The sequence below is a fragment of the Dicentrarchus labrax genome, unplaced genomic scaffold (assembly GCF_905237075.1).
Source record: "Dicentrarchus labrax unplaced genomic scaffold, dlabrax2021, whole genome shotgun sequence".
NCBI classification, from domain to species: Eukaryota; Metazoa; Chordata; class Actinopteri; family Moronidae; genus Dicentrarchus; species Dicentrarchus labrax.
Genome location: NW_026136722.1, coordinates 24,496,930 through 24,509,836, shown reverse-complemented (window position 1 = coordinate 24,509,836; position 12,907 = coordinate 24,496,930). Strand labels below are relative to the sequence as shown.

At 43.8% G+C, this 12,907-nt stretch overlaps 1 protein-coding gene and 1 long non-coding RNA gene across 11 annotated transcripts in view; one reads left to right on the top strand and one right to left on the bottom strand.

Moving 5' to 3' along the window:
• hoxb3a (homeobox B3a) overlaps positions 1-12,907 on the bottom strand; it is a 91,577-nt gene that overhangs the window by 54,907 nt on the left and 23,763 nt on the right. For 4 of the 9 annotated variants that reach the window (XM_051389106.1, XM_051389113.1, XM_051389112.1 and 1 more), the window contains exons 1-2: positions 11,799-11,969; positions 712-997 (exon numbers count right to left, since the gene is read on the bottom strand). The exons of 2 other annotated variants lie outside the window; for them this stretch is intronic. The gene's annotated coding sequence lies outside the window, so the exon portion shown is untranslated. Of the gene's footprint in view, positions 1-711; positions 998-7,416; positions 8,123-11,798; positions 11,970-12,907 lie in introns of those variants that run through there. 3 more of the 9 variants (XM_051389108.1, XM_051389107.1, XM_051389109.1) reach the window with 3 other exon arrangements.
• The window catches only part of LOC127357059 (uncharacterized), a 35,179-nt gene that overhangs the window by 2,036 nt on the left and 20,236 nt on the right, over positions 1-12,907 (top strand). Inside the window, exon 1 of one of the 2 annotated variants that reach the window (XR_007882119.1) lies at positions 12,272-12,407. The exons of the other annotated variant lie outside the window; for it this stretch is intronic. This is a non-coding gene — a long non-coding RNA (uncharacterized LOC127357059). Of the gene's footprint in view, positions 1-12,271; positions 12,408-12,907 lie in introns of those variants that run through there. 2 annotated transcript variants of the gene reach the window in all.

Sequence of the window (12,907 nt, the reverse complement as noted above, 5' to 3'; positions counted from 1 at the left end):
TAGGGCTATTGGTGTGTGTGTGTGTGTGTGTGTGTGTGTGTGTGTGTGTGTGTGTGTGTGTGGTGGGGGTTGCATAGGCCTGGGGAGGTTAATAACAAAGTATCCATCTATCTATCTATCTATCTATCTATCTATCTATCTATCTATCTATCTATCTATCTATCTATCTGATGCTATATTCATCGATACTTGAATTATAACCTAGTGTCTGGTTGACAAGAGGAGAAAAATGGGGTTCTTGCAAAACCTAAATTATTGCCCAAATGTCTGTCGTGCACCCTGAAGTCACACAGCCCCAAGTGACTTAATTAGGCTAACTAATTAACCAGCATGATAGGGAAGGTACAGTGAAGGAAATGGAGCTTGCGAAAAGGAAACACACAGCTCAAATACCCACGGCGTGACGTGCACAGCCTCTAATCGATCAAAAATATGAATTGATTATAAAGTCATTATAAACTCAAGTGTCTAAGGAGAGGATGGTGAGGAGGGGGTTCTGCGGCAGCTCCTGCAACACGTGGTCTCCCCCCTTCCTCCCAGCATGGGCAAAGCACCTGCCACATACACACACGGTAGTAGCAGGAGAGCGGGCACACACACACACACACACACACACACACACACACACACACACACACACACACACACAGCGATATGCAAATGAGGCAGCTTCCTCTTCTACGAGGCGATTTCTATTTTTTGTGTACTCACTCCTCTGTAGCTCACGGATCCGCCTCTCCTTACTGGCATCGTCGTCACTTCGATTTCAACTGGTGTTATTATCATTACATTTTCTTCTCCTTTTTCTGTTTTTCTTCTGTACATCTCCAACAAACCGGCAGCCGTGCTCCAGTCTTTTTCCTTTTTTCTCCATGAAGAGATGCCTTCCTACTTCGGCATTCACACCTCAGTTCTCTCTCTCTCTTCTCTCTCTCTCTCTCTCTCTCTTCTTCCGACGCCACAGGTTTTTTGACCTCTTCGGGATTCTTCGTGGTATCTTAAAAAAAAGGGAAAAAAAGTCGCTGTCATTTCCGCGGACACCCCCGCTCACATGCACGCACGCTCGCAGGCAGGCACACGCGCGCAGAGACGCACACACTCCGGTCTCCGTAAACACGACTGTATCCGAACCAAACCGCACAGACTCCGCGTTTAAATGAACGCAATAATACTGTGTGGTTGGAACAAATTTAAATGGGATAATCCAGCGAAAACCAAAGCAACACGACACCGTAATGTCGCGACACCAGCACCGTGCGCTCTGTGCGTAAAAGCCCGACCAAATCGCTGTTAAATGATAAGAGGAAAACCCCTTCACCGGTGGCCGTTCCCCGTGTTTCCCCGTGTTACAGCGAGCGGTTTGGGGCTGAGGGAGACCGAGCAGGGCTGCTGTGGAGACTGTGGGCTCTTTAAGGCATTAAGTGTTGTGTGTGTGTGCATGGACTCAAGTTTTCAAATTAATCTGCCAGTTTGGCACACTCTTTGTTTAACGGGCGAGGCGTGTCACCCCGCGTCCCCGGTACACATTTTAATATTGGTGAGACGCGCTGACCTCCCGTTCACCCCGAGCACAGCCAAGCCCCCCCCTCTCTCTCTCTCTCTCTCCCTCTCTCTCTTCCTCCCTTATCCCCCTCCCTTTTCCACACCCTTTCTTTCTGCCATTTCCACCTCTCTCTCCCACTCATCCCCTCTTTCTGTCATTTTGTTCTTTACCCTTTCCTCTCTCTCTCTCCGTCATACTAAATTGAGTTGGAGTCATTACTTTGAAGAAAAATGGTATATGTGAAGGGAGAGGGGGGGTCTTTTTCTTTCTCCCTCTCACGCACAGATTTTTTCTTTTCTTCCAGGATCATTTCTCCCTTTCCTTTTGTTGTATAAATATAAATGACACCGCCGTGCTCGCTGACATGTGAACCCCCAGCACAACCGCACCATCACTGCAGAGTCTTGTACACGAATATTTCGTAGAAACAAGTGTGTTGTATTGCAGCTTAGTTCGTATAAACAATCGTTTTCAGTGCGCTTAACAGGCTTTGAGCCGCTTGGAGATCAGACACAGAGGTATCAGGTGGATTTATATTGATGTTATTCGACTCTCTGCAACCCGGCGATGGATTTTTATCGAGTTAACTGCAGCCATATGTCCACACTTCTCCCTACTCATTTCACTACTATTACTTTCAGCATATTTGCACATTTTATCATGCCTGTTACAGAAACAGATGTGTATTATTGTTTCTTTTTACATCACGCTTTTAGTGAACAGCACTCTACAGGTTCTTATCTGTATATATAGATAAAAAGACATACGTAAAGAAAGTTATGTCCACGTGTGACGTTTGGATTGGGCCATGCACGCGCAAATGGTATAGATTATTAAAACTCATGGCCACCTTTGACAGGCGCGCGCTGCAAGCTAAATTGAATTAATTTGGTGAACTCGGGATGAACCTTTGGAGAAAGACGGAATCTGTAACGTAGTTATTCACCCATTACCTTTTTGGGATGTGGGGGCAGGGGGGAAACCGGGCCAGGCGGAGCCGTGCCAGCCCAGACCAACGTGTTTACGTCAATAAGCGGATTATTTATTTACTGAATTATCATTTTGCTCCTCTGTGGCGACTAATTTCCCCTCCTTTCTGCCCCCCTTCCTCACTTTAACCATAAAGCATAGCTCCAACAATATGTGTCCAAACGGTGCTATTCAACAGGAGCTGAGATTAAACGATTCACATTGTTTGTCGCATTGTCTGAGGTCAAAGCAGTTAGCCAAGAGGTTCGCTTATTCGGCATCAAAAAAGAGATGTGTTTTTTTTTATTTTTTATCAGTCCTAAAGGTTGTGTTTCAGAATACCAGATGTTATTCTATTATTGTTTCCCCACATCGGGCTAACTTTGTGTCAATATCCCCACGATTCAATAACAATAGCAATGTCCAAATTGGTTTCAGGCGGTTGTTCAAACAACCCAGAGTTTATCTTATTTTATAATAATAATAATAATAATAATAATAATAATAATAATAATAATAATAATAATGTCTCGTGAACAAGGGAAAGAAAAAAGAAAGAAAGAAAGAAAGAAAGAAAGAAAGAAAGAAAGAAAGAAAGAAAGAAAGGGATGAACAGCAGAAGGAAAAAGCTTTCAGGCTCATTCTCCTCAGCTGGAGAAGTAAACGGGGTCAGACATTAATCTTGCAGTGGAAAATCAGATAAGAAGAGTAATATTTTTTGGATGGTGCGCAAGATAAAGCTTTATTTTTGACAGGGTTGTGTTGATAAGGCTGAGGAGAGGAAGGGCTCTGCTTTGCTAAACTCCCTCTCCGAAATGGTTTGGGGATATATAAATAGCTGTTAGCTCCAAGCATAAAACCACCACTTTACACCCACTAATCCATGCTATGCACACACACACACACGCACACACACACACACACACACACACACACACCACACACACACACACACACACACCTCTATCGTGGCACTATTGTTTACTGTAAGATCATATAAATACTGATTTAATACATATTAATATATGTACATCAACATTAAACATTATAGACAGCCTCCTTCATTTTAAAGAAATATTCGTGCATTTGAACACATTAATGTTTTGCTACATTGTCATTGGATACTGTAAGGTTGCCAGCCACAGGATGTGTCGTTAATTCTATGAGACCTGTCTGTGATATTTGACCTATTAGATTAGACCTACCATAATGGATTTTATATTTTTAGAGGTTAATCCATAATGTGTATGAATGTTTGTTTCTAATATACATGCGAAGCATTATAATAATTAAGGTTAAGTAGGAAAAGCTGCATTTGGTTTTATTCATTACTTTTTTGTTTTTCTATTAAAACCTATTTGCTTCCAGCCTGGTTTCAGCAGTTTGTGGTACAGGTGAATTAATAATAAAGGTATATTATATATAAATAATATATATTATTTTGCTGTGTCTGCCCCCTTTTTCATTTACCTTCATTTACCCATTTTCTCCACTGCAGTCTTTCCCTATCATGTATCAAATAACATTTAATAACAATAATCCTTGATCAGAAAGTGACTCCATAAGAAATACAAATGTTAGCCGGTGTGAACAAACACCTGCACTCCCCCACCCTAGACATCCACCCACCCACCTCCATGTCACCGAATACCTTCCGCCCTCCCACCACCACCTTCAACCCCTCCATTTTTCCTGTCTTTCTTCTCCCTTCATCTCTCTCTCTGTACATCGGGCGGCAGGAGGAGCTATGCTTTTGTTACCGGGGAAGGGAAGGGAAGGTCAGGCCTTCACCTCTCCTTTGCCTCCTGCTATCATTTCTCTCATCTGTACCCCCTCCCTACCTCTGCTCCTCTTACTCCCTCCCTCCCTCTCCTTTTGCCTTTGACATACAGCAATTGGTCTAGAGTGGAGTGAGTGAGGAGAGGAGACGAGAGGAGAGGCGAGGGCGGAACTCACGCACGACGGTGAACTTTTGACCCTTCAACTCCGTGAACCTAGTGCTACATGCTGACTATTAGCTTGGACATCCAGCCAGGCTGTTCTCTTGATAATAGCCCCGGAGTCTTCTTGCTCCTCCGTTTTGCCTCGGGCAGGGAGACAGAGGGAAAAGGGAAAGAGAGAAACGGCGACAGTATAGCAGGTTTTTAATTCACTTGCTAGCTGGAAAGTTATCCAGCTTTGCTGCCTGTGAGTCTGCTGTTGCGTCGCTGTTTTAGGGGTTAGCTGGAGCTCTCTCAGCGAACCGCGTAAAGGGAGGGAAGAAATGTATCGACAGCGCCTCCTTTAAATGGCATTTTTGTATCTTTCTCTCCTTAAACCTTACACTAAAGCTGTACTCGTGTGTCTTCGTACACTCAACATTAATCAACTCCAACAGACGGGGACAGTTGTGACAGCTGTGTATTTTAACAGCGAGGGAGAGACGGGAGGTTGTTACAGGTTATCGTCGGTTAGGATTCAAAAGGACGGGGGCGCGTGCTGGGAGGAACAGAGAGGGGCTCGCGGGGGGCTCTCGTGCTGGTTCTCGCTGTCCTAATGGTCTGAAGCGGGCTCTGGTGGCGGCGCGAGAGAGCTGCATTCTGTGGGAAAATAAAATCCTCATGCACACACTGACACCGCAATGGCGACTGAAATAGTCTGGAATACGGATTAAAGTCATTCATTCGTGTTTGGAGCGGAAAGCCTTTACAATACCCGGGGAGTGACGCATTTTAGGACAGCAAAAAGCCAACCTTTTACTCTTTATTAGCACACAACAAGGTTACAACAGCAATGCCGCCTACTAATGATTGACGTTTTTATTGTTGTTGTCTTTATAATTATTAGTAGTAGTTGTAGTAGCAGTAGTAGTATATCTATGTGCCCCACATTGCTTCCAGGCTACTAATAACAGGCCTACCGTATAAAGATTAACAGGCAGATGGAAATAGCAGAAGTCATCATCGTCATCCTGGGAAGACCACTTTGATTTTGTATGCTATCAATGCTGGCCAACAACACTGTCTCTCACCAACCATCCATGTCCTCCTGAACTGTGAATACAAATTGTTACCTTCACACCGGAGACGAACCGGAAGCATTCTTTGGTGCACCAGTCAATCCTAAAATGAAATAGCCTGTGGAGCTTAATCTTAGATCAAATGCATATTGAAGAGTCTTGAATATTGTCTTCTGTGTTTGTAATCTTATGTTAAATGTATGTATATTTGCCTCTTGTCTTTTATTATTATATATTGTTGTTTGTCTTTGCTGGGATGCAAGCAACATTGCAGACTTTATCTGACAATAAAGTATTATCACCATCAAATACAATTCTGGATTAATAATCAATAATTAATAATATCCGTCATTGAAATGATTTTACCACAGCTATTATCTGTACGTTTTCAGTCACAACCGCCTATCAAGCTTCTATCTATCTGTAGGCTAATGTATGACATATAGGCTAGGCCTATATTTATATTTCTTTAACCAGAATCTAATTATAGTCTGTTAGTTTGTTACCCAGGCGCAGGCAACATTGAACATGGCATAACCTGAAAAATAAACATGGTACCCACCCATGACCTGGGTAACTTTAAATATTTGCAAGGTTATCGGCTTGTCATAACCCATCGCCAAGGCAAACAAACCCTATTCTGGTCTTATCCAGGCTTTATTCCCAGTCTCTCAGAGCGGCGCTGATAAAGCCTTTTATTGACTGCAAGTATTTTTTTATTTTTTTTATTTTTTTTTACAATAACTTAAATTTAACCCAATCAAGGCTCGTTTCCCTTAATTTCCTGCATTCAAGGTTGATTTAAGACTGTGGTCGCATGGTTTATTTATAGTGTTTCACAATGTTTTTAAATTTAAACTGTTATAGATACATATATAGGCTATATTATTTTTCCGCATATGATATTATGGCATTGCTATAATTTATCCTGTGTGCGCCATCAATTCTGTTAGTTGGCTTGGTTGAACCGTCGGGTGGCCGCTGTGTATTTACCCAGCCAGCGTGATTTCAGTTGTGGAAGTTTTTAGTTTGTCTGAGGTAAACTTCCCTCCCTTCTGACCCGGAAATGGGCAACACTCACAGATCAATAAAAGCAGCCAGTTGTTAAATCCTCTCCTCCGTGTTGTTGAAGTAAACACACAAACACACACGCAGTTGGGGGGGGGGCGGTGTGCTGTGAGCCCTCTCCCCTCTCCTGCGCCTGCGCGGCTGTCTCCTCGTGCAGTGCGTGGCTCGAGCCTGTCTGCTGACCTCGCGCTGACTCCTACTCGTGCATTATTCATGAGGCGTGGCCGCGCGGTTCACCCCTATCAGTATGCAGAAGACATTAAGGCTGCGCAAATGCCGATTTAAACGTAAAGCAATCACAGGAGATGCTGCGACGGGGAAAAGGGGAGAAATAGTTCAGAGCCAGGAGGTGTGTGTGTGTGTGTGTGTGTGTGTGTGTGTGTGTGTGTGTGTGTGTGTGTGATTGCAGGGGACAGGGAATAGGTTATTTCCTTTTTTAAATAGACTAGGCTTCACAATATCCCCGTCTATAGCTCCAATATACAAAATGGACTTCCGTGTGAATATAAATACGCCGCAAATAGCCCAAATTTAACGAAATGGCCTCAAATGATCAAATTGGGGCTGAGCAAAAAAAAAAAAGAAAAGACAGAATATGCACCGCGACTGTTGCACGCCGGTGGTTTCTGTAAAAACACACACAGGATCTTCCCATGCCCGGGTCATTCACCTTTCTCTCTCTCTCAGCTCTCTCATGCCCTGCCAATAAACCCACCAAACACAACAAACACACACCCCACTTACTCCCACACAAAGCCCGCGGACTCTCTCTCACACAGACAAACACACCTTTGCAATGCAATGAGAAAAAAAAGGGCCAGCCGCATTAGTTACTCACCCCACTCATCATCACCAACACACAGACTGTAAAGCCCAACTCAGCGCCTCCTGACAGCCTCGACAGGTTCAAAGGAGCAGCAAGCCCGTACACATAATACACATAATGCACATAATGCTGAGGAGAAGCGGCTCTGCAGGCTGGAGCTGCCCTGTGTACATAAACGGGAAACAGATGACACACACAGCAAAAACAAAGGAGCCCATACAGAGCTGCTGCTGTGCCTTCCCATGTCACAGCCTATCTCACTTATCCCGACGAGAAAGGGAACAACAATTGTGTCACGCGTGTCATGTCCCGTCCCTATGTGTGTATGTGCGTGGAGACGTGGTGGGTTTGTGGATGGCGGGGGGGAATCTGTTGGTGCTGGTGCTGGTGCTGGTGCTGGTGGGGGTGTTCCTGTATCATCGTTAAAAGGAGGAAGTTGATGAAAAATGAAATGGGGGAGTTTTTTCGCCTTCCTGTTTACTGAACTGAAACTTCCTGAAGGACCCAGGCCGCTCCACACACACACACACACACACAAATGAGTGTAGCCTATATATATGGGTGGGGGGTATGAACCGTTATCTCACAGCGGAAATACAAAATACATTTTTGTCAGGCTAGAAAAGAGGCTGGCTGCAAAACATGCACACAAAAACAACCTGTCTATTTTAGGCTTGTTTTCAGATGGAATATAATTATGGCTTTGGTCCACGACACAGGGGATTCAAACTGTAGGATAATAATATTTTTCTAGATTTACAATTTTTGTGAACATAATTGTTAAAGAAGGGAGGAATCAACATCTCCTGAAAGCCGCAGAAAAAGTTAATAAGTGGACGTTTAGTTTTCGGATCACTTTTTACTGATATTATGAGCAGATTATGTTATTCGGACATATGATAATAACTAGTAATACTAAATTATTATAAAATACAGCCTGGAAAGAAAGATACATTTTTTTTTCCTGTCATTTTGTTATTTTCAGGAGCACACATTTAAAAAAATTAAACAAGTCAAATGTTAAGTGGCATCTGTTGCAATGAAATGAACCTTTTTTCCATCATTTTACTTTTTTTTCCCTCCTCCAGTGTCTGAATAATTTATGGTATCCCGAGCATGACTCTAAATAACATTCTTGTGAAGCTTGTGAAAAATCATTGCGATGGCGGAGGGCAGCGCCTGGAATCCCCAGACTGAAAATGCATCGGGAGCAGGCCGGCCTCACATGTAAAGTGAACATAATAAATGAGAGTTTGAGAGCTGAGAGGGACTTCCGAAAGCAGAATCCTCCTCTCTTATTAGCGGAGTGCAGAGGACACCGGATTAACTGTGTGGTCGTTGCGAGGAGGAATACACTCATGCGTAAAGTACTCTGTAAATACTGTAAGAACTATTCACACCGTGAAATACTTCGTAAAAAGGAGAGGGAAATAAATAATACAAATAATTAATTAGAGTGAATTAAATAAAGCTGATAAAAACTACTTTAAAAATCTAGTACATGGACACGTTGGCTGAACGTCCATAAAACAATTTAAAAATTAAATTAAAAAAGTATAATATCCATTGTAACACAAAATAGGCTGTGCAAAAAAATGACAATGTAGTCCCCCTAAAAGATAGAGCCACATTTGACGAAAAAAAAGCACTTTCAAGGTCCACTATCTTTTTCCAGAGCTTTTAACCGTATGTCACCGTTCTCCTTAGCACTTAGCGGATGGAGTGCGTGTATTCTATCATATAGGCCTATACTAGGCTATATTGTATTTGATTAAATTAAATGTCATTTTAATTAATCCCGATAAATTCAAATATACACTCTATATATCTGATTTTAGTTAACAGTACCTGTTGTGGTGTATACAGTGCTGGCCGTCATCCACCTCTCAGTACTTTGTATGTGTCGGCCTCTTCAGGGCGCCATGTTGCGGTTGTTCTCAGCACAAAAGGAGAACTATTAATTTGATTGTCTTATTGTGACGTCGCTGCTTTGATCAACAGTTTGGCCTCCGGAGATTGGCTGATAACTATCTACCGGGAGCGGTAACGCCGCGGTGATTGACTGTTTTTTTTAAAAGTTTGAAACTCCACTCGGTACACACCGAAATGTGAGCGTTCGCCGTGACAAGAGACATTAAACAATTTACATGATGGATCTAAGCAATAAGAGCGAGCGTGCGCGAGGAGAGGACGGCGCCGCGTGACTGGTAGCCGGGCTGTTTGACAGCTTGAGTCCCGCTTCAGACATCAGAGGGAACCAGTGTGGAGAACTAATAAAGATTTACAGGGTCAGACAGTGCACTGTTAACACCTCCACCTGCTCCTCTTTTATCCACAGCACAGCCTACAGTTAGTTCATTATTGTTTCCTAACACCAGATAAAGCTGCGGGTCTCCGCGGCTGCTTTGGCGTTATCGGACAATAATTGGGACCGTGTGTGTGGTTGTGTGTGTGTAAATACTTTTTAAAACAGCGCTGATTTCAACGAATAAATCAGGAGTCATATTCTCACGCTGCTACGTATTTCCTTTAATATCAGAGACACGGTGCAGTGTTAGTCCTGTTTATTTTAAACGGATATTTGTTGTGTTATTGTTAGTGTGTTTTGGAGTTTAAATGTTGCGTCTAGAACTGAGAGTTCTGGTGTCACGTAGCCTGATTAGTATTACTTCAGAGAATGCCGTTAATATTTAATAATGTTTAGTCAGCCCAGCGTGCCTGAACTGGTTCCATTTACCTTGTGTGTTTGGGTGTTAAATCTGACTTGAAGGCTATTACACGCCTTTTCAGAGCATCACTGAAGAGTTCCGGTGTCGCTATTATTAAGAGGATTTCAGTTTTTGGGTCATATACAGGGTTAATAACATGTGATTGGCATAGCTTTAATTCTGTCCTGGACAATGTCACAATGTCCTGGTCTAAAGAACAATGTCATTAATATTTACTTCAGTGTACAGTTTTTATGTCCCCGGCTTTACAAAATGGCAGTTGAGCTTGATGTAAAAGCCAAGACAACCATACGGCTTAAATTCAGTCTTGAAGTTCTGTGTTAGAATTGGTTTAGATCGTCTGTTTTTGTGCCTTGTGTTTAAATTGCTTCATGGAAGTTTTGTCTCTATTGGGGTTAATTCGAAAGCCCTAGCGGACGGTAGCTGGATTTAAATGTACAAGCTCCAACAAAAACAGCTTGCCTGTGTGTGTGTGTGTGTGTGTGTGTGTGTGTGTGTGTGTGTGTGTGTGTGTGTGTGTGTGTGTGTGTCAGTTTGCTGAGAGTCAACGAACAGGCCACAGCTCTGGTGTAAAGTAACCTACAAGGTCTCCGATGGTGAGCCTTGGGAATGTTTGTATCCCCGACGCTTTTTCACTCACACCCATCCTGCCTGGAAAATACAAGGGCGGGGGACGGACAAAGATTTTCTTGTACCCAAGGCCGCATATCACTACAGGCTGTGTGTATGCGTGTGTATGTGTGTGTCCTTGTCCATTTACTTGTCGGTTAATGTTAGCACACGCGGGCATTTTTCCAACTCTCTATCATTTATTGAACCAATTTTTACGCACACGGTGGCCGTGCGTAAAAGTGACAAAACAATCGTACAGTGATGTGAAATGCTTTTACCCCCAGAACTGCTGCAATAAAAGCAACCAGGGAGTAAATATGAATGAATATCACATCATTAATGTCACATGTTGTCCCTATCATCCAGAGGGAGAGAAAACATATGAGCGAGATCAGTTCCACACTTTCAAAAATCACGTCGACGACAACTGCTGTTTCTGGGTCAGTTCATCAGCCTTCCATTGAATGTATTATTCAAAGTCCATATTTAAAATTAAGAAGGAAGAACCTTGTGGTGAAACCTTAAAGTAGTCTTTACGCACTCTTAAATTCATTCGAAACTCACCGATTTTTTTAACTTTTCATTTTACTTTTGTTAATTTTTAGTATGTACACACGTACACGCAGACACACAACCACTGTACAGATGTAAACCACCCTGTGTTTGCCACCTCTCCCCACTGAGAACCCCATAAACATACAGATAGTTCTCCTGTGAGCCTGTGCGCCATCATTACGCACGCTCTAAAACGCATATGTTGGGGGCGCTACACGAAAGTACACACAACTGCGCGCGTGCTCACACGCGGCATCTCACTCAGTCTGTGACGCCACCACCGTCGCGCGGTCCGAACCAGCCACAACAACGAATCTCAGATATCTCAAACACACCGATGCCTCGCGGCACTCAGCGAGCGCGTTAATACAGCAGCACTACACAGTGAGTGAGTGACATGGTAATTACACAGCTCTCTCTCTCTCTCCTTCCACCCCCCCCCACCGCCTCCCTCTCTACTTAGCTCCCACTTACAGGCAGCCTTGAAACACTACTTACTGTGCGTCCTGGCTCTTTCTCTCCACCGGCTTTTCCCAGAGTCCAGAGCGGCACAGACCGGAGCCTGCCGGGCTCCGCGTGTGAACCGGAGCAGGAACAGCGGCCGGTAGTAGTGGCCTGCTCTCTCTCCCTCTCTAACACACACACTCCCTCCCTCTCCCGCTCTGTCTCTACTTTACTGACCCCTTTAGGATCCCCGCGAAGCCGTTAAACCGTCACTTGCTTTCTAGAATGTGAAATATATAGTACATTGTCAACTCCCCAAAACCATAAAACTAACTTTATGGACCCCACGTGACCAGAGGAGAGCCAGTGAGAGGTATCAGTCTGAGGCCAGGCCTGATCTTTACGATCCAACTTGGAGATAAAAACCCTCATCCGTTTGACATGTAAATGTCAAAGCTGCCTTCTTTTTTTATAGTTTGGCCCAAAGCAGAATGGGTTCGCTTTAAAAAAATATCTCAGCACACATACACACACACACACACACAGGAGGCAGGAGATAGCGGTTGTGTCCAGATGAGGCTCGGAGCAGGACCTCGTTTCCCCCCCCAATCAACTCAGAAATAGAGCCGTGTATGAGCAGGCAAGCTGCAGCAGCATCAGTCGGTGAGTTTAAAAGTTCAGTTGTTGTTTACAGTTGGAAACCGGGAGAGGGTAACCTAATTTGGCCGGGAGTGGCCTCCGTTAGGACGGAAAAGGGAGGCCGTTTAGAGAAAAGTGACCAATTTGTCCACCGCGGGTAGTTTGTTGTCTTGTCAGACCTGGTCAGCAGAGATGGAAATTGGCCTGCATGTGTGCGTCTGTTCTGTGTGTGTGTTAATGCAGCTTGTTTAGTGATTGGTGAGCATGGCGCTGCGATGCTACTGAGGTCCAGGAGCTTGTCGCCTTGGAAATGTGGCGTTCAGGGTTGAAGTGAGGCCTGGAAAACAGACGGCAGGCCTCCGGTTTGGTCTGGTGCGTCTTTAGCAGTTTGGGGTTTTCCAGCTTGGATTATTTGGTAGTGAAAAGTGAAAACTTGGTAATAATTTCATGAGAACCGACTCCGAAATGCGCACAAGAATATATAGCAAGTGGTTGGAGGAAGAAAACGCACAGAAGTGTATAAG